The sequence below is a fragment of the Lytechinus pictus genome, chromosome 18 (genome assembly GCF_037042905.1).
Source record: "Lytechinus pictus isolate F3 Inbred chromosome 18, Lp3.0, whole genome shotgun sequence".
Taxonomy (NCBI): Eukaryota; Metazoa; Echinodermata; class Echinoidea; order Temnopleuroida; family Toxopneustidae; genus Lytechinus; species Lytechinus pictus.
The window spans coordinates 12,223,011-12,250,023 of NC_087262.1; the positions used below are offsets into that span (position 1 = coordinate 12,223,011).

The 27,013-nt window shown below is 35.8% G+C and overlaps 1 long non-coding RNA gene across 2 annotated transcripts; it reads left to right on the forward strand.

Moving 5' to 3' along the window:
• Positions 1 to 12,631: 12,631 nt before the first annotated feature.
• Positions 12,632 to 20,992, forward strand: LOC129281787 (uncharacterized). Of its 2 annotated transcripts, XR_010296461.1 has the most exons (4): positions 12,632 to 12,723; positions 15,069 to 15,206; positions 17,178 to 17,240; positions 20,948 to 20,992. It is a non-coding gene; the product is annotated as an uncharacterized LOC129281787 (long non-coding RNA). The 2 variants fall into 2 exon arrangements; XR_010296460.1 differs by lacking the exon at positions 20,948 to 20,992 and having other exon boundaries at positions 17,178 to 18,781.
• The last annotated feature ends 6,021 nt before the right edge of the window (positions 20,993 to 27,013 follow it).

Here is a 27,013-nt window from a genome sequence, read left to right on the forward strand (position 1 = left end):
AAGTCTAATAATGCCGTCTAAAATACGAATGGTTACGTAGTTTTGCCCCCAAACATTCAAAATCCATGTCATTTTCATCATACTCTTCAGATTTGTAGAAAAATATATTCTGAAGACATTAAAATATTAAAAATATGGGGTCCATGTGCTCATTTTTAAACTATTGGTGTCCCAAGTGTAATAAGTGGGCTTGAAATCGCCTAAAAAGCACCGAAAACATGCAAAAGTCTCTTAATACCCTCTAAAATGCAAATGGTTCCATATTTCGCTCCCAAACATTCCAAATCCATGTCATTTTCATCATACTCTCTAGATTTGTAGACTAATATATATATTCTAAAGGCATTAAAATGTTATAAATATGGGGTTCATGTGCTTGTTTTTAAACTATCAGTATCAAAAGTGTGGCGAGTTGGCTTGAAAATATTGAAATCCACCTAAATGCTCCGAAAACGTGCACAAGTCTAATAATACCGTCTAAAATGCGAATGGTTCCGTAGTGTTGCTCCCAAACATTCAAAATCCATGTCATTTTCATTATACTCTCTAGATTAGTAAAGGAATATATTCTGAAGAAGTTAAGACATTTAAACTATGGGGTCCATGTGCTCGTTTTTAAACTATCAGTGTCTAAACGGTTGTGAGTTGGCTTAGAACAGCCAAAAATGCGCCGAAAACAAGTAAAAGTCTTATAATACTGTCCAAAATGTCTAAAATACGAATGGTTCCGTAGTTCTGCTCCCAAACATTCAAAATCCATGTCATTTTCATCATACTCTCTAGATTTGTAGAGGAATATATTCTAAAGACGTTAAAATATTAAAATTATGGGGTCCATGTGCTCGTTTTTAAACTATCAGTGTCCAAAGTGTTGCGAGTTGGCTTGAAACAATCTATAATACGCCTAAAACGGGCAAAAGTTTAATACCGTCCAAAATGTCGAAAATACGAATGGTTCCTTAGTCTTGCTCCCAAACATTGAAAATCCATGTCATTTTCATCATACTTTGCACATACATGTAGATACTTTAGCACCTGAATATTCCAAATATGCAAAAATTTACATGGGTCCATGTGCTTGATTTTTTGCTATAGAGCTTCAAAGTTAACCCAAAATGGATGATGTTCTTAAGAATTGCGCATCCAAAAGAATTTGGCATTTTTAGACCTCACGAGATCACAACAATGAGTTTAAAGCCCTATTACTCAGTCAAAATCCATGAAAATTTCATCAAATTTTGCAATATGATTAATAATTGTATCCGTAAGATGGATAATCTATCTATATTGCTGTCAATTGTTTGCTCATTTAAGTCTTACAACACTCTCAGTTCTTAGAAATTGCGGGAAAGATACTCAACCTCAAAAATTTCAAATTTCAATAACAAACTTGAAAAGTAAAAGAAATGCTGCACTTTATTCAAAACCCATGTCATTTTCACCAAACTTTGCAAAGTTGTAGAGGAAGGTATACCTAAGAGGTGCAAACATTAAAAAATATGGGTTCATGTCAGCTGTTTTCAAACTATCAGCACTCTTATTAGAGAAAATTTGCTTCTTAAAACACCCGAAAACGCGCCAAAAGCAGTATCTATGTGAGGGAAAATTCCGAACCACTTTTCCACTTATTCAAAACTCGGGGTCATATTCATCATACTTTGCAGCACTACAGAGAAACTATTTTGAAATTGTAAAGGAATAAAAAAAAATGGTCCATGGAATAATTCCAGTTTATTAGCTTCATAAAATAACACATCAGATCTGCAGTTACTGCATGCAGATAAGGAGAAAAATCAGCTCACAATACCTACAGCTGATTAAATCGCCAGTTCATACATCGTGACGTCAGCGCGCAGAGTGTAAAATATGCGCAGATCATGATGCGCACAAACATAACTGTGGAACGTCCTTAAGGTCAATGAACTTTGGCCATTTTGGAGGTAATTATTAGATTGCTGTCATAACTTTCAAAGTTTATAAAACGTGGATATAGGGTTAGTCAAGTATCACTGACAAGTCTTAGGTCGCATGATCAAGGTCAACTGTCATTTTATATTGTCATTGAACATAGCATTGTATCATTATATGAATTGTGTTTTTGTGAATAATTATAGTAATTTTCAAAGTCAGCGCTGCTGCTATATTGAATCACGTGATGCAGGTGAGACTGCCAGAGGCGCTCCACTTGTTAATCCAAATGAACACTATTGAATACAACATACACTGTATATCAAAGCTCTGATTTTGGGGGATAAGACCTTTGTAAAGTAACCTAGATGTTGGAAGTCTAATGTACCGTCACAACAGAATTACTGTAATTACGTGACTGAAATTTCACTCAACCATGAGAGTGCATCCGGCTTTTGGACTTCCGAATCAAATGAATAAAAGAATTAGGACTGACCGGTATTTTGTAGTTAAGCTATACATTTCATTCTTGCCACAGGTAGTCTCCCTCTCAGGCTTAATCATCATTTAATCAAGATTGGCTTGTTTGTGTAGCGCAAGTCGTTAACTCTCTGCCTGGCTGACGTCATCGACGTTGGAGTATCGGGTTGTCACGGAACGGGGGCAAATCTCTTCGGTGCATTCATAAACTCCATCTTGTACGTGCAGTACCCCCCAGGAGCGTCGGACGTCATTCACAAGTGTTATCGTATTTGAGTTGGGTAGGAGAAGTGTGGTATCCAAGATCCCCCTTGTTGTTTTGATCGTAATCCGAGGTATTTCCCCGAAGCAACTTTTACATTACGCTGCGTTCAGGCACTTTTCCAGCACAAAAACACATGCATCACTTTAAAGACCAGCGCATTATTTTCTCACTGTCCAGCAATTTTTCGACTAGTTACCATCTTTCAGGCAATACACAATGGCAGATTTTTAATTTTTATTTTGTGCACTGTTCAGGCAAGTTTTCTATGTGTTTCCGTCTTTTCCACTGTTTTTGTGAAAGGGGAATCATGCATATTTTGTCAACTTATTCTTTCATTGGCTGTGCTTCGATCTGTGTAGTTTGACCCATGAGTTATGCAATTGTAGCCCAACTTTGAGTGACTGCAAGGCATCTTTGGAAGAAGGTAACTCCAGTGGCGTTGTAGGATTTTGATCGAGATCTCTGTTGGTTTCCATCCTTTTTTTTACAACAGTGGTCCAAAACTTACTACTATCGGCATTTCATGTTTGCCGTTTTGAAAGATGTTATTTGTATGACCAATGAAATTCTTCAATCCAGCCGTGTTTTTAAACTAAAAACATCTGAAACCATGTTTTCAGGATGATATAGTATTGATTTACAACAATGATCAACATGTCTACCTGTTTTGCCTTTTAGTTGTGTTACACAGTAGACGAAACAAGAAAATGATACAATTAATATGTTTGCATCCATTGAACAAAGTATAAGAAACCCACAACTTCAAAAGATGGTACAAATGTGAATCATCTTCACTTTTCTTGATAACTTCATTTCAATACCGAGATTGGGGAATTTCCCTTTTTGAACATTACTTTCAGCAATGTAAACATACAATAGAATAAGGCTTTCCTCTGGGGCAGATTCTCACTCATGCAATAGGCTTGCTCAGATTGTTGATCAGAGAAAATGCAGGTCAAGTGATAATACACGTTCTAGTTTATATAATCTGTGCAAATGTTGCCATTGCAGTTAGTTTGTGTTTTGTAAATCTCATTTTTTCTGCACTTCTGAAAATGCAAATCAATTCTGGAATCTGGAATGATAATGTTGTTAAAGGGGAATCCAGCCTTGGTCGTAAAATGTTGTGTTGGAAAGGAGAAAAATAAATAAATCAGAATCGTGAAAGTTTTAAAGAAATCGGACAAGCAATAAGAAAGTTGTGGCTGCTTTAAAATTGAGATCCCTAAGACTATGAAGATTTCAAATTGGCAACTGAGATAGAAAATTTTGACAAGGGCAAGGACAACTTTTCCATAGGCCATGCTGTACTTTAAGTACAGCATGGCCTATGGAAAAGTTAATTATTAATTATAAGGGATTTGAGGTTTTCTCCTAAGTACCCATTTCCCTGGGGCAGTAATCTAAATATAATTAAGGTAGTATATTGTTTTATGTCCTCATGAAATAAAAAATATAATTAAAGTTAAACATTTGACCCCCCAAATTGTTTTTTATAGCTAATTTATGTATTGGAGTACATGGAAGAGTAGTCCCTGCCTTACATTACTATGACATCACATATGTGGCCAATTTTTACAAACTTATAAAAAATTCATAACTTTCTTATTGTTTGTCCGATATTGTTCAAACTTTCACCTATCAACTTGTCTGATTTTTCTTTTTCTGCTAAAAAGAAGTTTTTATTTGGGTTGGATTCCCCTTTAAGAGTTATATTAATACATTGACTTGAGTAGTATGTCAGCATCATCTATTTGTACTTTGTACTTTCTCGTATGTTATTAGCCTAAATGATGGTGATGGTAATCATAATGATGATGGTGGTGGTGGTGGTGATGATGATGATGATAATAATGACAGCAATAACAATGATCATTATAATGACAATAATAATATTAGTAATGATAATGTTAATAATAATGATGACAATAATAATGATTAAAAACTATTTAATCAAATATCACATCAATGATTTGCCTCTTTAAAAGCCATCAGTGGCAGTGGGCATTTTCATGTATTCATATTTGCCACAATGTAATTCAAACGGCTATGTGACCAAAGTTCACTTTAGAGGGTAGTTGTGCTTGCTTATGGATGTTACCACCACCTTAGAACAAAAAGGCTGTTAGTTCAATGCCAACCACTATAAATTGATGCCCTTCTAGCTCTTAAATGATATTATCGTGTGTCACAATCGATCCTATTGTGTCTGTAACTGTATAGCGAGCTGTTGGTTTAAGATGACTTTCAGTCTCATTCATGAGCTTGCCAATGATGTTGGGCAGTATGGAATATCATAGTGGAGTTGTTTAATCTATGGCTCGTGATCATTAGAAATGAATCCTTGCTGTTGCTTTGACGACAGTTGGTTCTAAATTAAGCCGGCACCTCAAGCCAGACACCATTCCTAACCGCAATCCTAACCATCATAATTCCTTAATTTTCACAATGTTTGAACCAAAACTTATATCACAACCATATTACTTTATGTTCAGACAAAGTAGGACATGAGCAGGTGCTGGAAAAACTTCTTCTTTTTGTTTTCATTTTCCTTTTCTTTTTCTACTTCTTTCTTCCTCCTCCTCTGCCCTCTTCTTCTCCTTTTTCTTCTTCCCTTTCTTCTTCTTCATCTTCTTCTTCTTTTTTTTTCTTCTTCTTCTTTTTCTTTTTCTTTTACTTCTTTCTTTTCTTCTTCTTCTTCTTTTTCTTCTTCTTCTTCTTCCTCTTCTTCTTCTTCTTCTTCTTCTACTTCTTCTTCTACTACTACTAGTACTTCCTCTTCTTCTTCTTCTTTTTATTCTTTTTCTGCTTCTTCTTTTTCTTCTTCTTCTTCTACTACTACTGCTTCCTCTGAACTTCCTTTTCTCTTCCTCTTCTACTTCTACTTCTTCTTCTTCTTCGTTCCCTTTTTCCCCTTTTACTTGCTCTTCTCTCTCCTCTTTTACTTGATCTTCACTTTCACCTTCTTTATCTTTCCCTTCTACACCACCATTATCACCACCATTGTCATCTTCTTCTTTGTCTTTTTTCTTTTCCTTCTTCTTCAGTGTCATATTTGCTATCATTAAAATAATGGTTAAAAGCGGTATCGTTGAAATCTATAGTAGATGTCGATGTATTATATATGAAGGAAATAGCAAGCAATCTTGAATGGATTCTGGAGGATGAAAGAGCTCGCTCAAGGAATGGGAATGGGAAGGCAGTGAAAGTGTGGGGGAAGTTTTGGGATAGAGGGATTATAAAGCAAGAGATAGATAGTTTGACTTGTCTTCATTGCCTCAGCTGATATGTTTCAAGATTTCAAAGATTTCATTATGTTGTATCATATTTTTGCCTTTGTAATTTCATTGTTGAAAAATCGAAAAGAAATTCTTTTTTAATTAGGCAACCAAAATTGCAATTCATATTTTTGACAAATACTTCTTGCAAGAAATAATGTAACATTAGTGTTTCTTCTTGGTACCTTCAGTGTTTCTGCACGTAAAATGTCTCACTTTTCCTTCACTAGTATCTTCTATCAAACCTTCTGCGTTCACCTCCAAATCAAGTTGACGATACTTGACGGTCTCCATCAACTCCATCTTTGAAACGTGAAACCAAACTCTGAATTGGCTGGGGCAGGCGTTTTGAAAGAAGAATTTCCTTTGCCCTACAACAGGCCGCATCTTTGTGTGGTGTATGTTGTTCCAGTCTTTGTGCGGTGTTAGACCGACTTGACACGGGATCACCATCCCCTATTAATCGGGTCCATCAGACCAACAATTGCCGCTCGACGGAGTCTGACGACCCCTTGCCTTGGCGCGGGATCCCGGAGCGAGGAGACTGTCTCTTTTCTCACCCCCAGAGACACATAACCCTTTTACATCTGTCAAATAGTCTGTTTAACCTTGCTACGCATGAGGATTAATGACCAAGATGAAATAGATTTGTTTTGTTAAACTATTCATAATAGTAATTCAATATGTCACGATTTCTTTAGACCTCTAAATGATTTTTGTCATTTTTCTTTTCTTGATTTAGTCCATCATTTAGTGTTAGCTTGATACATTGGTGATTTACACTGTAACCATGCTAGAATGCAATTTTTCTCGCATCCTGCATATTTCAAACAAAACGGGTGATGCCAAGTATTGGGTGATGAATACATTTATCTAAATAATATGTCAACATGAGGCTAGGGTATCTTCTGATTTCGAGTGAGATTCACCGTCCTCTCACTTGGCATGTTTGCTTACAGGGAGGGGTGTTGAAATTTGAAGTAAATTGTTGAAGAGTATGGAGTGATAGTCGACCATTCATCTACAGATCGGAATACCATATCAGCCTAGCTGCGATTCTCCAAGGAGGCATTCCTACTGTCCAATCTGTGTATAGCTTTTGGATGATAGGATTTACTTATGGGGAAATAAAATATCTGATTTTCTCTTATTCTGTCAGACTGGGCACATAAATTTTCTACAGGTACATTATTGAATTTAGCTGTCTGATCTTGCCATGTGTATTGTGATCCTCCTGAATTATGTTGCAAAAAAAAGTGTTTTAAGGGGTTATATTCTCTGCCAGCAGTTTGTCTACTTAGATAAACTAATGCATCATAAACTTGAAGTATAAAAAAAACAAAAACAAAAAACAGATCAGCTTTGAATAGTGACCAGCCGAATATTGGATTTATTTTTAATCTTCAGGATTAACTTTTAAATCTCAAAAGATTAAAATTCAAATCTTTTACATGTAGCTGTATATTTAAATGCAGAGGCGTGCTGTACAAGCAGTTGGTCTACTTCTCAGATAACCTATTAAATGCCATTTAAATTTCAAGTATTTAAATCAAATCCAGATCAGCTGTGAGTAGTGACCAGCTAAATATTGGATTTATCTTTATTCTTTAAAGATTAACTTTTAAATCTCAAAAGATTAAAATCACAATCTTTTAGCTTTATATCTAAATGCATAGGAGTGCTGCACAAGCAGTTTTCTAGTTCTCAGATAACCTAATGCATTCTATATTCCAAGGATTTAGAATAGATCCAGATCAGCTGTGTATAGTTACCAGTTTTGGATTTATTTTTAATCTTCAGGATTAACTTTTAAATTCAAAAGATTTGAATTAAAATCTGTTAGCTTTATATCTGAATCCACAGGGATTCAAATCTAATCTCGGCTTGTCACTATTTACAACTGACCAGAGCCCATGCAGTTGCATCGAAGTTACCATTATGGTAATTTGCCATCCAATTGGAACTATGCAAGCCCAAGGTCCAATAGGTTAATATCTAACCTTGATAACAAAAATCATTCAATAAATTTCCTAATTCTAAGGGGCAGCTACGGGGAAGCTCACCTGAGCCCTGTTGCACAAAAGTTTACATAATGGTAACTTTGCCATCCAATGGTAACTTGCATGGAATCCTTGGTTCTGATTGGCTGTTGATCAGTGTTACCATGGTAGTTACCATTGGATGGCAAAGTTACCATGATAGTAAAAAAAATTGCAATGGGGCATGGATTTACTTCAAATCCTTGAAATTTAAAGTGTACCACATGGGCTTAACACATTTGATCTTTCAATTTGGTCCGATTGTCATTTAGTCCAATGATAGAATGGTCTCATTAGCACTGTGTAAAATTAGAAAAGATTCATAAACTGTTCATCTAAGCATATAGACTTGGTGGTGAACATTCGGTCAAGTGGATATTAGTTTAAATGTGTTTAGCCCGGTGACACGACATTTGCTCAAGACTGTGACAACTGCTCTGGTCTCTGTCTCAGAGGGCATAGGGTTAGAGTTAGGATTGTAATAAGAGTTTTTTTTTTTTGTTCAGAATAATGCAAATATAAAGATTAGCATTTATTTAGTTTAAATGGACGTTAGGTTTTAGGTTTGGCTTAACATGTAGATTTTCCATCGGAGCAAATGTCATGGACCCTATGGGCCCAACTGGAAATTATACACTATGGTAATAGATAAATGGGATAAATGGCAATTAGATCAAGTGATTAGTAAAAAAAATGTAGATGTAGACTGTGTTTGATGAGACCAAATGGAGAGTATGGAAAGTAAGGAAAGAGAACCTGCCAAAGTAGCAAGTTTTCACACCTCCATGCAGAAAAATTCAAGAGCACAGTAAATGTATTAAAAATGCAAGTCAAATCACAACGAACAGCTGAGAGGTTTTTGTTGAAAGCTAGTGAACCGGAATAGCAGATCGTCCTACCTTTCTGAGCTGACAAATAATTGCAAACATGTCATTTGTTCAGAGTCCAGGACAAAACTGTTGCTTTGATTCACTGATTTTCGACAAAGACCTCTAAAGACCTCTTTGTCGCTTTTTGTTATGAAGGGCATTTGACAATAATTTTCTATGTTCTGGATAGCATTCTGAGTCGCAATGTGAAAACTTCCTTATATCTCCTCAAGAACACAAGATAACCCTCTGTTGGTACAAGCTGAAGGATTCACCCACCTCCAAAGCCAGGTGTCATCACTGCAGTTCTTGAACAATATTTGTGATCCAATGCATTACATGTCTTCAAAGAAATCTTCTTTTTAATACAGGTTTCATTCCCTTCATTTTTTTTATAGAAATAGCTTTCTTTTTTTAGTTAACAAGGTTTCATTATTAATTACTAGTATTGTAAATCTTTTATAAGAATCTCGACATTTAAAAGAATTGGGTATATCTTTGGGTATATAGGGTATATAGGGATTCTCACAAAGCAATTGTTGTTTAAATCGGACTACAAGAGGCATCAAGTGTATGGCTTTCTTTGAGCTTTCTCTTGTTATTTGAACGGCTCTAACTTTGTTTTTTTTGTCACTGATTGAAGTCACCTTGACGTTCGTTAAAGCCAAATACAGGTAGTCCACAGCAAATAATGATTTCACTATTCAGTAGGAATATGGCTTATGATGTTGTCATTACTTCTTGTGGTCTTATTGTTACAATGTCATGTCACTTTGGCCTTTAACACCCCCCCCCCCAAAAAAAGTAAATGAATAAAATTGGAAATTAGATTTGACTATGAATTATGCGTGTAATTACACAGACTTGGCATATTCTTACCCTATACCTCAGTTTTTTTATACTAGATGCAGTGGTACAAGAATTGCAATTGTGTGAGTGTGAAAAACCCCGATGAAAACCTGCTTCTCCTTGAATGGGACATGATTCATCAAGCCAACCTAATCTAGCACATTTATCATATCTAATTGGTGGGTTTTGTTATACTATTTGACAAGTAAGTGCCATAATTCATATGCCAGGATGGCACTGTTAATTCATGACTCGATCACGGGGAAAGCGCTCTTCATTGCAGACTACATAGCTATAAAATCCTTGTTTGCGCTTTAATGCCAATCTTAAAATCCTTTAAGATATACGCTTGTCCCACTTCAGTCACAAAACCTGTACACAAAACCTTTATACGCCAAAAAGACTGTGGTGTTGGCCAGTGTACGTAGATGACTACACCTCTCATTTTACTCTGGTGTTAAATTTCTGGTGTTCTACACCTATCGGTGTTACTACAACACACTTGGGTTGATGTTGTTACTTTAGCTCTCTTTGGTCTTATGATCAAACTCATGTGTAATTTTTAACACCTCAGGGTGTATTTATCAAGGGACATCAACTTCTCACTTTTAACACTCAAGTTGTTTTAGTGTAAGAAAATGTTGCAGTGCAAGTCTATTTTACTTCTTCAATGGACTACTTCCCTGTGAAACCCTGGTACATTCTACAACTGGAAGCAATTTGTTTCATCCAAAACAGATGCCGGGCTTGTCATCTAAATCACACATAAAATGAATCAACCTAAACATTCATACCCAATGTTTACGTTATTGAATTAATCTCACAAATGCAAGCCATGCCATCCCTAAAACATTTGTTTAACAGTATGATCCCAATAAATGGGCTGAGATGGTTTCTCAGTAGGTGGTTTCAAACCGCCTCGATCACAAGAATCCCCGTTAAATTACGAGAACTTTTTTAGGCTGAAAAATACCTGTTAATTATTCCTGCATTCACACCGCCCTGAAACATACCCTTCGGGATAAGTTCCTGAAGTTACGAGCATGCGCAGTATGGTCTGATAAGCAGGCAAGGCGCGAGATTCAAAATCACTAGCCCAGCAGCCACCCACGGCGCCGCACCCAACGACACGCTGGGCTAAAAGTTCCCGTAATTTGCTTTCACATCGCCAAAATACCTGCGACCTTGGAATAATCCCCGTGAAAGTTCTCGTAATTTCGCCAAGTACCTACTATTTAGAGGGTATTTTCTTTCGGGGAAATTACGCGTAGTTTGCTTTTACATTACCAAAATATCTGGTATTTTCTGATCGGGGTAAATTTCCCGATCAGAGAATACCTGGAACTGACGAACTTCGAGGCGGTCTGAAACCACCTAGTCTAACAAGGGATATTCAGACTGCCTCGAAGTCGTTCGAGAATACCAGGTTTTTTCTGATTGAGAAATTTACTGATCTACCCCAATCACAAAATACAGGTATTTTTGCCAATGTGCAAAAAAAAATGTTCCTGAAAGAAAATTCCTGGGAAATTGTAGGTACTTGCCTGAAATTACAAGCGCATTTGCTGGGACTTTTCCAAAGTTGTGCGTATTTTGGCACTGTTATAGCAAGTTATGGGAACTTTCTCAACCCAGCGAGCTTGTGTGCTAATCAATCAGACCATACTGAACATGCTCATATCTTCAAGAACTTACCCAGAAAGGTTAGGGCATTTTAAGGCCTGAAAAAGTTATCATAATTTAACAGGTAATGAGTCAGTCTAAATACACTTACTATTCTCTGTGATAATATGATGGTGCACTTTCGTACTTTGTGCTTTCTTGATCCTTATACAATAACTTAATAGTTACTTTTAGACTTGGAGAGACCTAAACAATGATGGAACTCAGTTACTTGTTTTTATCTAGGGAAAAGCAAGAAAATTATAAAATTCTTACAAGATTTTGCCCTCATTTAGATGTTAAATAATAAAAAGATGAGGGGGGGGGGAATTGGTGAGACTTTTTGTTGTTTACGTTTTTATTATGAAATCATCAAGAATCACAATATTTTCAATACGTTGACATAATTGTAATGTATAAACCAATAACATAAAAGAATGAATATTATGAATTGACAGAAACAAAATGAGACAGTATGTTATGTAAAACATCTAAGCTTCAAGACAGACAAATTTTGGTATGAAAGGGTTGATTAGAAAACCAACAAGCTGAATTTGTCTCACCATCCTACTTAACATGAATTGCATTTATGATTGCGGCCTCACTGACACGCTAAGAAAAAAGAAACCCCCCCCAAAAAAAAAAAAAAAAAAATGTGTATTGGCCAAACTTGAAAGAGCAAAAATTGGTGAGACTTATTATAAAGAATATCCATGTTTTGTGACCGTCCACAGTTGGGATGGATCAGGATATCATTGCACAGTTGTGCACTGACCGAAGCACTACGCATATTTCACTCCGAAAGAGCAGGTGTCATTGTGCCTTAGAATAGGTCAAATTGATTATGATCAGTCAGATATTAACTGAAATTTGGCAAAATGCATGAATTTCAGATTATTTTGCACATGCATCTTTATTTTCAAGGCAATTTTCAGTTTTACAATTACATCAATATTAATTGAGCTCTTATTTTTGTAAATGGGCTGTAATGATGGAAATGTTACTTTTTGTAAAGCCTCAATAGCCTTTCCTGTTTGTTTCTTGTTTTCAGCTATGATGGGGTGGTGATGCCTTCATTGTTTTAACTTCATTATCAAGAAACATTCAAGATTTTCTGTTAAAACCACAGAACTATATCCTCCACTGGCAAAAGTATTCAATGTACATACCCAGTCATAGCAAAAAATAGAAATATTCAATTGTGGTATGACAGATAAATGTGACAAATTGAACCATCAACTTGATGATTGATTTTGTTTTTCACTTTGTCTTCTTATCTGCAGGTATTTGCCCAGTATCTTCAGTTCTGTGGGATCGGTATTAACAACGCCAGACTCTATGAGAGAGCAACGTTAGAAATAAGGAGAAATCAGGTAACTGTATATCAGACTTCCTGAAGATATCTTTGTAATACATCCTTAAAACCTGGCTTACACCGTTGCGTTTTAAGCTGTGTGTTGTGGTAAATTGCCAATTCGTCTACTGCCAACTCGTCCAATCACCACATAGTCTACTTTCATTTAGTCTAATGCCATCACGTCCATTAACATTTTGTCTAACAACCATTTGGTCCAATAACCATTTGGTCCAATCATCACTTCGTCTAATCATCATTTTGTCTATTAATCATTTTCTTCACATAACCAGTTGGTCTAATATCCAATTCAATTTCGTTCATTTTGCGCAATCAACACTAAGTCTAATTAGACCAAATGGCAAATGGACTAAATGGTTATTGGACCAACTTGTTATTAGACAAAATTGTGCGTGGACGAATTGGCCATTAAACCATCTGGATATTGGACTAACTGATGGTAGACCAAATGATAGTAGACGAGTTGGCAATTGGAAGGATTGGCGTCGGACGAATTGAACATAATCCGTGTGTTGCTACGTTGCAATCACAGTTTTGCTTACAAGCTCGTCCGAGCACGTATAGAGAACTTGCACGCAGTAAAGCGAGGTAAATCAGGGTAAATCGAGCAGTAACACTGCATTGGCATAGATGTAAGCTGCTCGCTGACATTGCTCATTCTTACTCATTCTTCCTCGCATTTGCTCAATGCGACATGTCTCTGCCTGTACAAATTTCAGTTGCATTGAGTAATACTAACGTTTGAAGAATTTTCAAACTACCAAGCTAGCAACGCAAGGCCTCTGCATTAGTCCGCATATTTATATTAGCTTGTTTCAGTGTTGCCTTTGGCTGGGAATGTTTGCGCGTAGGCAATACGCAGCTGAACGCAAGCCCAAAACACAAAGGTGTAAGCCCGTCTTATATGATCTAAATCCACCTACGTCTTGATACATGAAATTTGAATTCAGTTGTGGATCTCATACGAAGTGCAATATATTTGTATATCCATGATAAATTGCTGTCTCCATCTAGTTGAGAAGCAAAAAAAATCCATAGATAAAGAAAGCTTTGGGCCCATCCAACAATCATGCAACCCTTCTCTGCGACCGACGAGATGAGTTTTTCAGTATGTAAATCAAGGAAGGCATTAATATCTGTCTGTTGTGTAGTTCTTCATTGAATATAGCTGGGAGCTTGTGAGATTTGAGCACAGGATCAATTACTTGATCAATAGTCTAGAGTAGATACCCTGGCTCTCGCGCTTGGAATGATCATTCAATGAAGGGGGAGAGTGTCGTGTTTTGGCCAAAAAATAATAATATGGAGCTGTGCCTTTGAGGGTTATACAATGACTCATTTTCAGGCAATGGTGTACCTGAAAAATCTTGTCAGGGGCAGCAAAATCTGGTTCATTAAAAAAAATAAAAAAGAGAAGGGCCCCCACCAAGTTAAGAAGTATTTCCCCATGAATTTTTTTTATATGAAGCCCCCCCCCCCTCCTTAAAAAAAATCATAAAATTCTGTCAGGAAGTCCCCCACCCCCTCCCACTTATGCTAGTACTGTAAGGGGAGTTATTAATGTAGGACTCGTCATTGGAGATAGCGCTTTTAGTATATGCAGTAAAACAAAGAAGCTTACTAGAGGTTTGACCGACATAGCAACGTGTGTGAATGTGAATAGTATTCCAGGTGTACTCCTACCCTCATTAATAATGAGGCAGAACTATTTTAATCATGGTGATAAATTGCAATTGGATGAGATATTATTGAAAAGTATGCATGTTTGTATATATTCACTACTAAGCATTTTGAATGGCCTCATTCAGGATTAGGCCTATAGTGTTGTGGCAGGGTTTAAGATCTTTACCTTGGATCCAAACTCCTGAGACTTGTATTGAAGACCAAAATGTCTATCTATTAACATCTGTAAAGTTGGAAGCAATAGGTTAACCCATTAGCCTACCTTCTAAAATCAGATGATTTTGGGTCAATACCTGCAAGATTCTCAAAATTCAGGCGCGGATCCAGCCAGGGCCCCGTTGCATAAAAGTTACTATTGTACAATAACTTTGCCATCCAGTGCTAACTTCCCCGATGTCCTTGATTCTGATTGGCTGATTAGCCGTGTTACCGTGGTAGTTACCATTGGATGGCAAAGTTACTATGATAGGAACTTTTATGCCATGCTGGGGCCCAGCTCAGGCACAATGTTTTTTTATGGGGGGGGGGGGGGGGGGTGGGGAGGGGGCCAACTATTGTGCAAAAACAATTTGGCCCTTGAAATGGTATTGTGTTCAACCTGGCCAGACCTGCCTCAGCATATGGGTTAATCGTACGTTTTCTCCTTGTTATCCAAACCAGGTTCTACTGGAGCTAGCTAAGACCTTGTTCGAGGAACAGAGCACCCTATCTAGCATCGTCAGACGCATCATGGAGCTCCTGCTATCGCTATTACGGTGTGAGCGCTGTTCTATTCTAATGGTGGATGAATCGTCAAAGGTAGGTTGACCTGACTAACCACACCCCTTAAAGTGACCACGCCCAGGTGGCAGGTATATAATCACCCCAAAATATGAATTCATCCATAAAAATTGAATGACTAAGCCAAGGAAGTCTCCCGGTAGGTGTTTCATAAAGCTGTTCCTAAGTAACAAATGACATTACGAATGACTGGTGATCCTTTCTGAGGCGCCAAATCAACATTTCTAACAAGTTTGGTGTATATCATTTACCACAAGAAAGGATCCCGAGTTGTTTGTAAAGTTGCTTGTAACTTACAAACAGATTTAAGAAACACCCACCAGATGACTTTGTTGGTCTTTAATTATTGTAAAAGAAATTATGCATCATGTAAATTCCACCCACAATGCTGAGGGGGGGGGGGGTGTTCATATGGTGTTTAAATTTCAACATTTTGTTTTAAAGTAAATGGAAAATGTTTAATGTTACTCTTTATTTGAAGTAAAAAAAGAATATTTTGAAAAATCACAGATGAAGGTAAGTATGCATTGCTTTCTATTTTTACTCAACATATAAATTGATTAGGATGATTTACATCATGTGGCTTAATGCAAATATATCAATCCCTGTTTTCTATGGGTACTGAAAATAATTTCATTTAATATTTTTGAGAGGCTTCAAAAAGTTGAAGGTTCCGAAACTAGTTCAGAATTATTTTCCTTAGTTGTAGCCTCTGTTAAGGTACTCTGTATTTTTTTTAATTTTCCTCTCTTGAAATGAAATTGAAGCTCCTTAGTTTGAATATTTTTTGTATCCAGAGTCTGTATAATGTAGACTTATCTTCTTTATTTTTTGGCTTCTTTCCATCCCTCCTCACTGTTGTTAATGTATATGTAAGAAAAATTTCTTATATAGTAATGGGCTTTTCTTTCATCGACGATCATCCAAAGCGTCATATCATTTATGAGTTCCTGCTAGACTGATGAGAAAATTGAGTCTAAAATTTGCCACTTATTTCCTCTGTTTGTAAAAAGTCATATGAGAAATTTATTCTGTGAAAGTATGCGATAGAAATGCCCAAGATCTCTTTTTATTAGTCATATCTTTGTCTTTACAAAAAGATAAGAAATTGGAGAAGATATTGTAAGAGAGCAAAATGTTTGTAATTTCTGTTGGAGTGGTCTAGATTTCCTATTAAAAAAAAACGCAAGAAGGACTACAACAATACAGGCAGTCGATGAGACTGTGATTTATGCGTGAAGTCAAAGCAGCCAATTTTATATTAAATATTAGCAGTCATTGTATCCTTTTCCTACAGTACACACTTTAAATGGAAAAGGGTTTTTAATACGAGATATACATGTTCTTGTTTTGGAAATCTTTTCATTTTCATTAACTGAAAAGAAATTACAATATAGAATTTTCAGAATTTCAGATATTTGCCCAAAATGTAACTTTGATATTTTAAGTATGGAGAGCCAATTGGGGCACAAATCCCTAACAGTAAACATTCAATTATTAACTCATATGACACCCAAATTGTTTGTAATTGTCTGGGAATGATAACTGAAGTATTTTTTTTCATTATGAAAGCAAAAGGAAACAAAATATTAAACATAAGAAATATAAACTTAATTTTTGATTTCTTGGCTTCCCATAATTTTAGTAGAGAGTTAGACCGTGGTCTAAGTTAAACCTGACTTCAGAATACGGGCCAGTTAGTCCCTAAGGAAAGTTTTGATGCTTTTACTGAACTTGAAAAAGCTCATTCTAGGCTTTAAAATGGTGTATAATTTGTCAAAATTGATCAACAATAGCTCACACAAGTACATGACATTGAGTGAGAGCTTCAAAGAATAAGGAGAAAACAAGGGTTTTGGTTCACTCAAGCATGGAATGTGCATTCTGTGCAATCGAGGTAAAACGTCCGAGCAGTTTTGAAAAAGTGACGTGAAAGAAACACTTGTATCTCACCTTTGTTATTTTTTTTACAACTTCAAATTTTGACAGTATGAAGAAGAAGAATTATCTGAACAGAGAGACACACACATGCGTACACACCCTCTCACACAGGTAAATTGCCCATTCGTCCACTGCCAACTCGTCCACTCACCATATGGTCTACTTTCTTTTAGTCTAATGCCATTCCTTCCATCAGCATTTCGTCTAATGCCATTCCGTCCATCAACATTTCGTCTAACAACCATTTGGTCCAATCATCACTTCGTCTAATCACCATCTAGTCTATTACCATTACTTCTTATAACCAGTTGGTCTAATACTCATTTTCTTTTCCTTCATTTTGCACAATTAACACTTTAGTTTCATTAGACCAAATGGTATATGGACTAAATGGCTATTGGACCAACTGGTTATTAGACGGAATGGCATGAGACTAAATGAAAGTAGACCATGTGGTGAGGAGACGAACTGATGATTGACCAAATGGTAGTAGACGAGTTGGCAATTGGACGAATTAGACGAATTGGAAATAAACCCTCACACAAACACTAAAGAGAGGTGTTACTGGATCCTCAACAGTTGAGTGAAATGACATCATTTTACTTCAGGCTGCCTTAGCTGATCTCCTGACTATTCAAGTTGTCACTATTACTCCCCTACTTTATCACAATTACCAAATGATTTTCCCCTAAAGCCTCCTGTCATCATTCTGTTTTTTTATCCTTTCCAAGGCCTTTAAAGGGGCCTTAGAAAGGATTTAACAAAAAAACAGACACAAAGTTTAATGTAAAATTGGTAGAAAAAATAATAAAGATATTAAAGGCTTGAAGAAAAGCGAAAGATTCAAAAGGTTTTCAGAATTTCGATTTTTTTTTTTTGAATTTGTGGCATCATATGCGAGCAGCTTCCACATATATTGTGCAATTTAAAAAAATCGATGGAATGATATTTTATCAAAAAATTGATAAATTATTTCACTCCTGCTCCAGAAAGAAAAAATAGTCATTATGAACAATGAAAAATAATTGAAATCTAGGCATTTTATATGACTTAAAAATATAGGGTAGTTGCTCATGAATGACATCATAAATCAAAGAATTGAAATTCTTATAACTGATGAATTTTCTCAAATCTTTACCAATAGTTTAAAATAATTGTTCCTAACTTCCTAGTGTTTTTACAATCTTTTTGCCAGGGTATACTTCCCCTTTAAGAAGCACATCTCCATGTTACTCTTTTAATAGACTATCCAGTCAGAAGCAAGCTGTCATGAAAAATGTATTTAGTGGTTTTCACTGACTGATTTGCTGTCAGCCAATCAGATGCAAGGATTTCAGTAGCTTATAACAATAGTGAAAATCATTGACTGATTGTTTCATGAAATGCTCCCCTGGACGTTTTAGACAGCGTATGTCAACGTACTGTACTTGTGGCCAGTCGTTTTCTTCCTTAAAGCAAAAGTTTATAGATGTTTGTTTGGCGTAGCCCGACTGATCCTTGTTAAACCTGCCAATATACATTTTTTTTTATTCAAATTTGATCCCCCCCAAAAAAAAATTAAAATGTAATATTTTAATATTTAATTTTCATTGTTTTGCCTATTTTTTTCTGGCAAATGAGGCAATAGAACATCATCCATGGCATGGGAAGAGAAGAAAATAGAAATAAATAAAATAAAAAATGACTCACAAACCACAAGTCTTCTTGATAAATGTACCATAGACCATTTTCCAGCAACATGGCCTGAATACAGGGGGGGGGGGGGGGCTCATGTTAAAACTATTTATGATTTCAATTGGAAATACTGGCCTTGAGTACCATATTTTTGCTTCCTCATCTGCATAGAAAGACCTTCATGCAATTCATAAATGTGCAAGCCATGGGTGTTCTTGCATTGTCTAGCATGTTGCTAAAATTTTTCTGAAATGAACTAGTTCTTTTGTGATAAGGATGATAACGATGATGATGATGTGATGATAGTGATGATGATGGTGATAATAATGATAAATGCAACGATGATGATGATGATGATGATGATGATGATGATGATGGTGATGGTGATGATGATAATGATAAGTATGATTGTGATGATGATAATGATGACGATATTGTTATGTGATGATTATAATGATGATGATGATAATGAGGATAATAATGACAATGATGGCAATTGTGATGATAGTGATGGCAATATAATGAGGATAATTATGAGGATGACAATGCTGATGATGATAAGAATGATAGTGTTATGAGATTATGATGAAAATGTGATGATGATAATTATAATGATATGATGATGATGATGATAATGATTGTGAAGATGATAATGATTTGGATTGTGTTATGTGATTATGATGAAGACGACTGTGAGGACGATGATGATGAAGATTGACAATGATGACAATTATGATGGTGATGATGATAATGAAATGATGATAATGTGATGATGATGATGATAGTTATAATGATTATGACAATGCAATGATGATGATGATAATAATGTATTGATGATGATGGTGATGATGATGATAAAGATGATAGGTATGATTGTGACGATGATAATGATTAGGATTGTGTTATGTGATTTTGATAAAGATGATGGTGATGATGATGATGATGAGGATTGAAAATGATGACAATTATGATAGTGATGATGATAATGCAATGTTGATTATGATGTTGATGATGATGATGATAATTATAATGATGATAATGCGATGATGGTGATGATAATTATGATTTGAAATATTATTATGATAATAATGTGTTGTTGTTGATGATGATGATGATAATTGTGATCACCCTGATGATAATGACAATAATGATTGCGATGGATTGGATGGTTGGTTGTGATTATTATTATTCAGAAGTTCAGAACCTTCGGGGCTACATTCTACTTGTGTCAAATTTTTACAAACACCAGTTCAAGGCAACTGTGGTATCATAAACATGGCCATGTATTCTGGATGTAGTATTTGGAAGGTATTTATGACAAATAAATTATGAGGATTAATTTCCTGTGTCATGTATTTCATGCATGCCGCATAAAATTGTATTTGTTAAAGAGTGAGCCCATTATGATTTTGTTATGTCATTTTGAACATTCTTTTATTTTGGTCATGTCGTTTTGAAGTGATCATTCTTTTATTTTGGTCATGTTGATATAACTTTGTATTTTATGCAAGTGATACTCATGTCAGTTCTCATTCAGAGAGTTGAAATGGCATATTTTTATTGTATGAAGCTATAATTTTGCACGATGTCCCCCCTTTTTATTGAGATTGTTAAAGGTAGCGTGTAATTTGACGCTCTGTCGATTCATAATTGTGATATCATAATACCTGAGCACATTTATATCTAGATACATCAGTAGAATATTCATTAAACATAATTATCTGCTCTCATGGATAATACAAAGAGTAGATAAACATGTCTCAAGAGGCAAAAGGGAACTGTGCAATTTCCATTTCATATCATTTGAATAAAATTCAAATATTTTTTTGATTACAGCAACATTCATATTTTAACCAAAAGGGAAAAGAACAATATTACTTTCATCTTAATAGGAATGGAATAAGATTTATTTTAAGGTTATTTTGATACGAAATGGCAGTATACTTTGTGTGAAGGCAGTATGATTATTATATATTTTGTATTCATGACAAGGGGACGAGGGTTGGGGATGGGGCATTGAATTTTAAAGTCATTGCTGCATGCTTTGATGACGTTCATATTAAGTTAGCAAAGCATTTTTAAACCCCATCCATGTGTTTTTTTATGAATGTGACTTGTTGCTTTCCCCCATCCATCATTCAAAGGTACACATGCCGAAAATAGGATTGGAAACCGAAACTAAGGACTGGGTAAGTTGCCCCGATTTTAACAAAAGAATGAGGGGCAATTAAATATTTTTTCATCATTCCTGTGCAACCTTGTTTTTGTCGTTGGAACAATTTCTTTCTTCCCAGTCCGCCCTAACCTTTATGCTTCCTGCATCCCCTTCCTGCATCCAAATGAACCCTTGATGACAGTATTTTATAACCTTGAAAAAGATTAATTCATTGACTATCGAATGCCGTATTCCTAATCCAAAGGCTTTACACTGGGACTACCCAGTTCTGTTATGCAAGAGCTTCTATACACTCTAAATTCCAAGGATTTGAAATAAATCCAGATCGGCTGTGAATAGTGACCAGCCGAATATTTGATTTAGATTTAAACCTTGTTGATTTAAATATAAATCTAAAAGATTTGAATTTAAATCTTTTGATATTTAAAAGTTAATCCTTAAGATTTAAAATAAATTCAAAATTCGGCTGGTCACTATTCACAGCCGATCAGGATTTATTTTAAATCCTTGGAATTTAGAGTGTAGTTTAAGCAATTCATATGAAAGTTACGTTTTTCGGTATCGGGGGTGGGGGTTCCAGTTGAAAAAAAACAATAGAGAAATATTATTGCAAAAATACCTTTTTATGTTGCTTATAGATTCTGGAGATAAAAATTAATGCATTTGTTCCTAAATCATAAGTTTACTGTAGGGTTGATGGGGGACGATTGTGTTTTCTCAGCCAATGGGTATAATATTTATGTCGTAGAGCACATACTATGAGAACTGAAAGTTCAACTACATGTATTAGAGTTTGAAATACTGAGACACTAGTTCCAAGAAATACTTGTGTTTTCTTGTAAAAAAGAAAACAGCGCTAGGCCTTTTTTTATACTACATCCCATCCCCCCCTGCTACAAATAATCAAATGATGTGCTGGTGCTTCATTTGCAAAAAATGAACCACTTTCTACAAAATTTTACTTATGGGGCGGGGCAAGAGGGCTTATAATTGCTTGTAGTCATGGTAACTCTATAGCTATAGTTTCCGTAAGCATCGTTTGACGACCCCAATTATTGACATTTCCCAATAATTCCTTTAACACGAAATATCCATAATGTGATCTATTTTGAATGACAAATTCCTAGAACTGCCTGTATACTGTACACCTTCCCTACCCACTATAAAATGCCAATTTTTTACCCCCAAAGTTCTGATATTTTCATTGCTTTTAACAGTTTGTTTTGAGTGATATTTTTTTTAATTTACATTTTAGTCTGGTCCTTCCTATATTCACTTTTCAGCATCTTGTTGGTTCCATTCTAAGACCCTCTCTATTTTATCTGCAAGCATTTTGATTTTCCCCCTTTTGTGTATTGAACTATCTCCTTGCATCTTGGCTTCCATTTGCAACTTGAATTCAGTTGATTTTTGTATTGAAATAAATTGAACTGTTTTTATTGCATCGTAGAGAAAGTAATAGGTATCTCTACACTGTGTTGTGTTCAAAACTACACCAGTTGGTGACACTATAGAGGAATACATCCCGAGGTTTTAAAATTACACTATAGAGATTGACATAACACCAAAGAGTGTTAGACTACGTTCTCATTACCGCACTAAACCTGGTTTACCGGAAAGTAGTTTAGTGGAAACTAGTTTAATGTGTAATGAGAAAGCTCATCGCAGTCATGGAAGCAATCTTGGAAACCAGATCAGAAAATCACCTTGCTATTAGTTTTCTAGATCGCTTTGCCTTGGTAAACTGGTTTAAGCATAAGGATATCACCGTTCTTCAGAAAGTGATCTTTGAACATTTTGAGCGAGCTGCTCCACAGACTATGTGTAGAATGTCTATGTGGTTTCAAATTTCTTGCGAAACATGTCACACCCGTAGCAACAAGACCTCTATGTGAAGGGGTGTTGAAAACCACTTTCGGGTGATCAGATGGGAACGCTGGCAAAGTGACCTTCCAAACTGGTTTCCTGAACTGGTTTCTGTATAGTGAGAATGGGGTCCTAAGGTACATGTAACAAACATAGGTGTTTTAATAACACCCATGGGTATTGAACCACCACTTTGAATTTAACACCGAAGTTTGAATGGTGTAGTCCTTTACGTATAGCAATCGTCACTACAGTTTTTGCTGTGTGTTCGTATTAGCATTGACCATGGACCCGTTTCATAAAGAGTTACAACTGTTGTGACTTTGCCATTATGGCAACTACCATAGTAACATGGCTCAGCAGCCACTCAAAATCAAGGTTACCATGGTAGTTGCCATAATGGCAGTTACAACAGTTGTAACTCTTCATGAAACGGGCCCCATGTCTTGGTCCTCAAAATGATTCTGCTAGTTCTTCTAGGTATTGCAAACCTTCGAAAGTGTACAGAACTCCTAATCTGACAGGTCACACCACAAGGGGTGATCATGGATCAACGCAAGGAATCATGTCTTTATTGCTTGGAGTTGTTTGAAGGAAAATCAATGAATTGATCAGCTTTATGTTAAAGGTTCTTTTAGGATGTATGCGATCTATCAAAGCTGCCGTTGATGTCTGTTTATATACTCCACACTCCACTATAAAGACTCTCTCTTTATTGTCTATATGTCTTGAGTTTGCAATGTGGAGTTGCAAATCCCCCCCCCCTCCACTAGTAGGGGTATGTTTATTATTAATTACTCTGCATTGTGAGAGATGGCATTTATAATGTCTTGCTGATTATTTACAGGGTTGAACTCTCAATGTTAATTTTATGACTTAATTACAGTTTTAATAGGACATAAAGCATTCATGTAGAGTTTATGTGGGTTCCCTGACATTTAAAATGCTTTGAGTTCACGCGATTCATCAATCGTTTTTGGATTTCTATTCATATTGTGTAAGTTTCTGTATACGGAATGAAAGTTCTTCGTACCAATTGCTGATATCTTTGATCTATAGGCCCATTGCATGATTGCTTTTCTGGATTTCACATTGAACACCAATTCTGGATTTCACATTGAACACCACAAGAAACTGGAGGCCTTACACTTTTGTCAATCAGCTATATATCAAATTAAAAATTTGGGGAATGCATTGGGTCTTATGAATATATTTTGCCTTCCTATTGTAATTCTAAGGCTTGTGACACCAGAGACATACAGATACAGAGAGAGAGAGAGAGACAGGCAAATTGAGATTAAGATGGGGGTGGAGAAATGCGATAACAGAATCAGATTACAAAAGCTTTAATCATCCTTGATGATGGGGAAGGTGTCACTGACACATTAGATTTGATTGAACAATTAGTTACCATTGATTGGAAAGGGGGAAGAGATCAATGGAATCAATACAAGCTAATGAGAGGGGCCAGTAACAGAGATGTCAAAATGAAAGAAAGCCACTGGTCTCGGTTAGTCTCATGCACAGGCTTTTGTGTTGTTTCTTGCTTTCATGAATTCGAGGAGGTTCTGCTTGAATAGAGAGAGGGGGGTATCAAATGTGACCCGCCACCCCAAAACCAACAATAACTCGACTAAAATGAATATTGAGCTTGAAAATTCATTTCCTAAGCTTTAAAATGATATATAATATGTTAAAATTGACAAACAATATCCATTACAAGTACTTGATTGAATCCAGAGGAAATTCAGCAAGAGCTTAAAAAAATAAGGAGAAAACAAGGTTTGAAGTTTGAGGTCCACTCAGCATGAGATGTGCATACTGTGTAATCTCAGTGAAACTTCCAAGCAGTTCGAAAAAGTAGTGTCCAAGAAACTCTTGTATCTTGTCTTTTTCTTCAACTTCATGACTTCAAAGTTTTACAGTATGAAGAAGAAGAATTGCTCTTTCAGATAAGCTATTTTTCAATTTCTGGTTATTGGAGACTAAATTACTATTTTGGCGATTTAAAAAGAACCTTACCTGGCGACTTATTGGTTGTTTTGGGGTGGTAGGTCACAAATATCGGTTCCCTGACATTTGCTCTGGCAACAACAGCTCCGATGGAAAATATGCACGGTTAAGCCAAACATGAAGTCTAACCTCCAAAATTAAATAACCCCTAATCCTTATCTTTACCTTAGTCTGAATCAAAAACTCTATTACAATCCTAACTCTAACCCTATGCCCTCTGAGATAGTAAGAATGAAATTTGCAATACATCTGCATAAAACATGTTGCAGCTTTGTATGTCCTGGCACAAGAGACTTTAGATTATGAATCTACCATTACTCCACTTGCAAAGGAGGATATGCTCTTGAAAATATGTCAAACTTTAGAGAATGAAATAAAGTATTTTAATTATCTAATGTCCAATTATTAAAATCTTTATTTTGTAATTTATTTATATATATTTTTTTTAAATCTATGTATGTACATATTTATTTATTTATTTTGTTAATTTATTAATGCATTTATTTATTTATTTATCCTTCATTGGATGGGGTCTATTTTTCAAGACCAATCTTGATAATTATTATATTTCTTCTCCCTTTTGCTATTAAATCTTCCTCCTCTTATATTGAATGATGATTTCATTTTTTATTTGCTCACCTTTTCAACGCATCTTATCGCTTATGGCCCATTTAAGTTTCAGCTGCCTTCAGTCAAAATTTATAGGGACTGAGTCCCTGTAATTACAGGTAGTGTTTTAAATACCTCAACAAACTACTTTTAGACTGTCCACAAGTTTATTTTGGAGTAGGATGTAAATGGGACACCTGCACTTACGTCAGACCGTTCTCAGTTAGGACATGATTACAGCATCTAATAAAATATGGATGATGGCAAAAGGTCGGGTAATCTTTGTCGTTTGAAATTCTGCATAGGCTTTATTTCAGTCCCTGTAAAGCTGCAAGTCTTATTTTTTGTTTCCATACCAGGTTTCATCAATATACAAATAGGTAATAGACATGAATGTGATGGTACGGAATTTTCGCATGAGGTGAAAGAATGATGCTCTATTCAGCCACTCATAGCCGAATTGAATAGAGTCTCTCTTTCTTTCACCAAATGCAAAATTTTATACCATTGCACGATTAATAATTTTTCTTTGGTTTTTTAAAAATATTAATGAGGAAAGAATAATCAAAGGCAAAAAGCAAAATCCATATAGCACACATTGGCTGCAGTGCACATTTAGTAAACTCTTTGTGTATTGCACTTGCAATTTACTGAGCGCAACGGATTGAATCGTATTGTGAAGTCCCCTCCTAAGTCGTGCAACCGTACATTTTGGATGGTTCATTGCTCTGGTACAAATGCTTCACAATCAGCCTCTCATTGCTCGTGTACAACAACCTAAGTAGGTGTTGTACAACATGTACAAGTGTAAGACAACCATATCAGTGGCTTCACAGCTTACATGATATTTCAAAACAACTTTCCTTACACCCCATTTTTTGCATAGAGAGATAATCGCAGAATGGAAGAAAAATATTTAGTAATAGAATTCTTGCCAAAAACAGGATTTCACAGCCGATCCGCCATTGTTTTGTTTTTATGCGGACTTTGAAGGATTGGAGAAAAAAAACGCTAATGGGAGCATTTCATCAACTTATCAGTCCGACAAGTTGTTAGATCTGACAACTCTTCTTGAATTTGATTGGCCGAGAAGCAATGTTACTATTGGTCGAGAAGCAATGTTACTATGGTAACAGTAAAAAACAACAGGACTTGTCAGATAAAACCTCTGACAAGTCCTTCCTTGAAACGCTCTCCAGAAATACCCACCAACAACATTATTTCACAGTGGCTTTCTCTAATCCCCATTATTATGTGTATTGGGTTATTTAAGGAATTAGAAGAAAAAGATGTTATCAATGGGATTTCCAGTGAAAGTCCAGCTGAATTTCTATCTGTAATCAGCCAATCATATAGAAGGATTTCAGTATTTTTTAACTGTTAAAGGTTTATGAAACGGGCCCCAGTACTGCATACATTAGTTGGTCTATTCATATCTGCTGTAGATTTGAAGTCAGGGTTGACATGAGGGAAATAGAACTATCATTCTTGGGTGAAGTCTAAGTAGTAGAAGTATTAGAAGTAGTAGTAGAAGTATTAGTAGTGG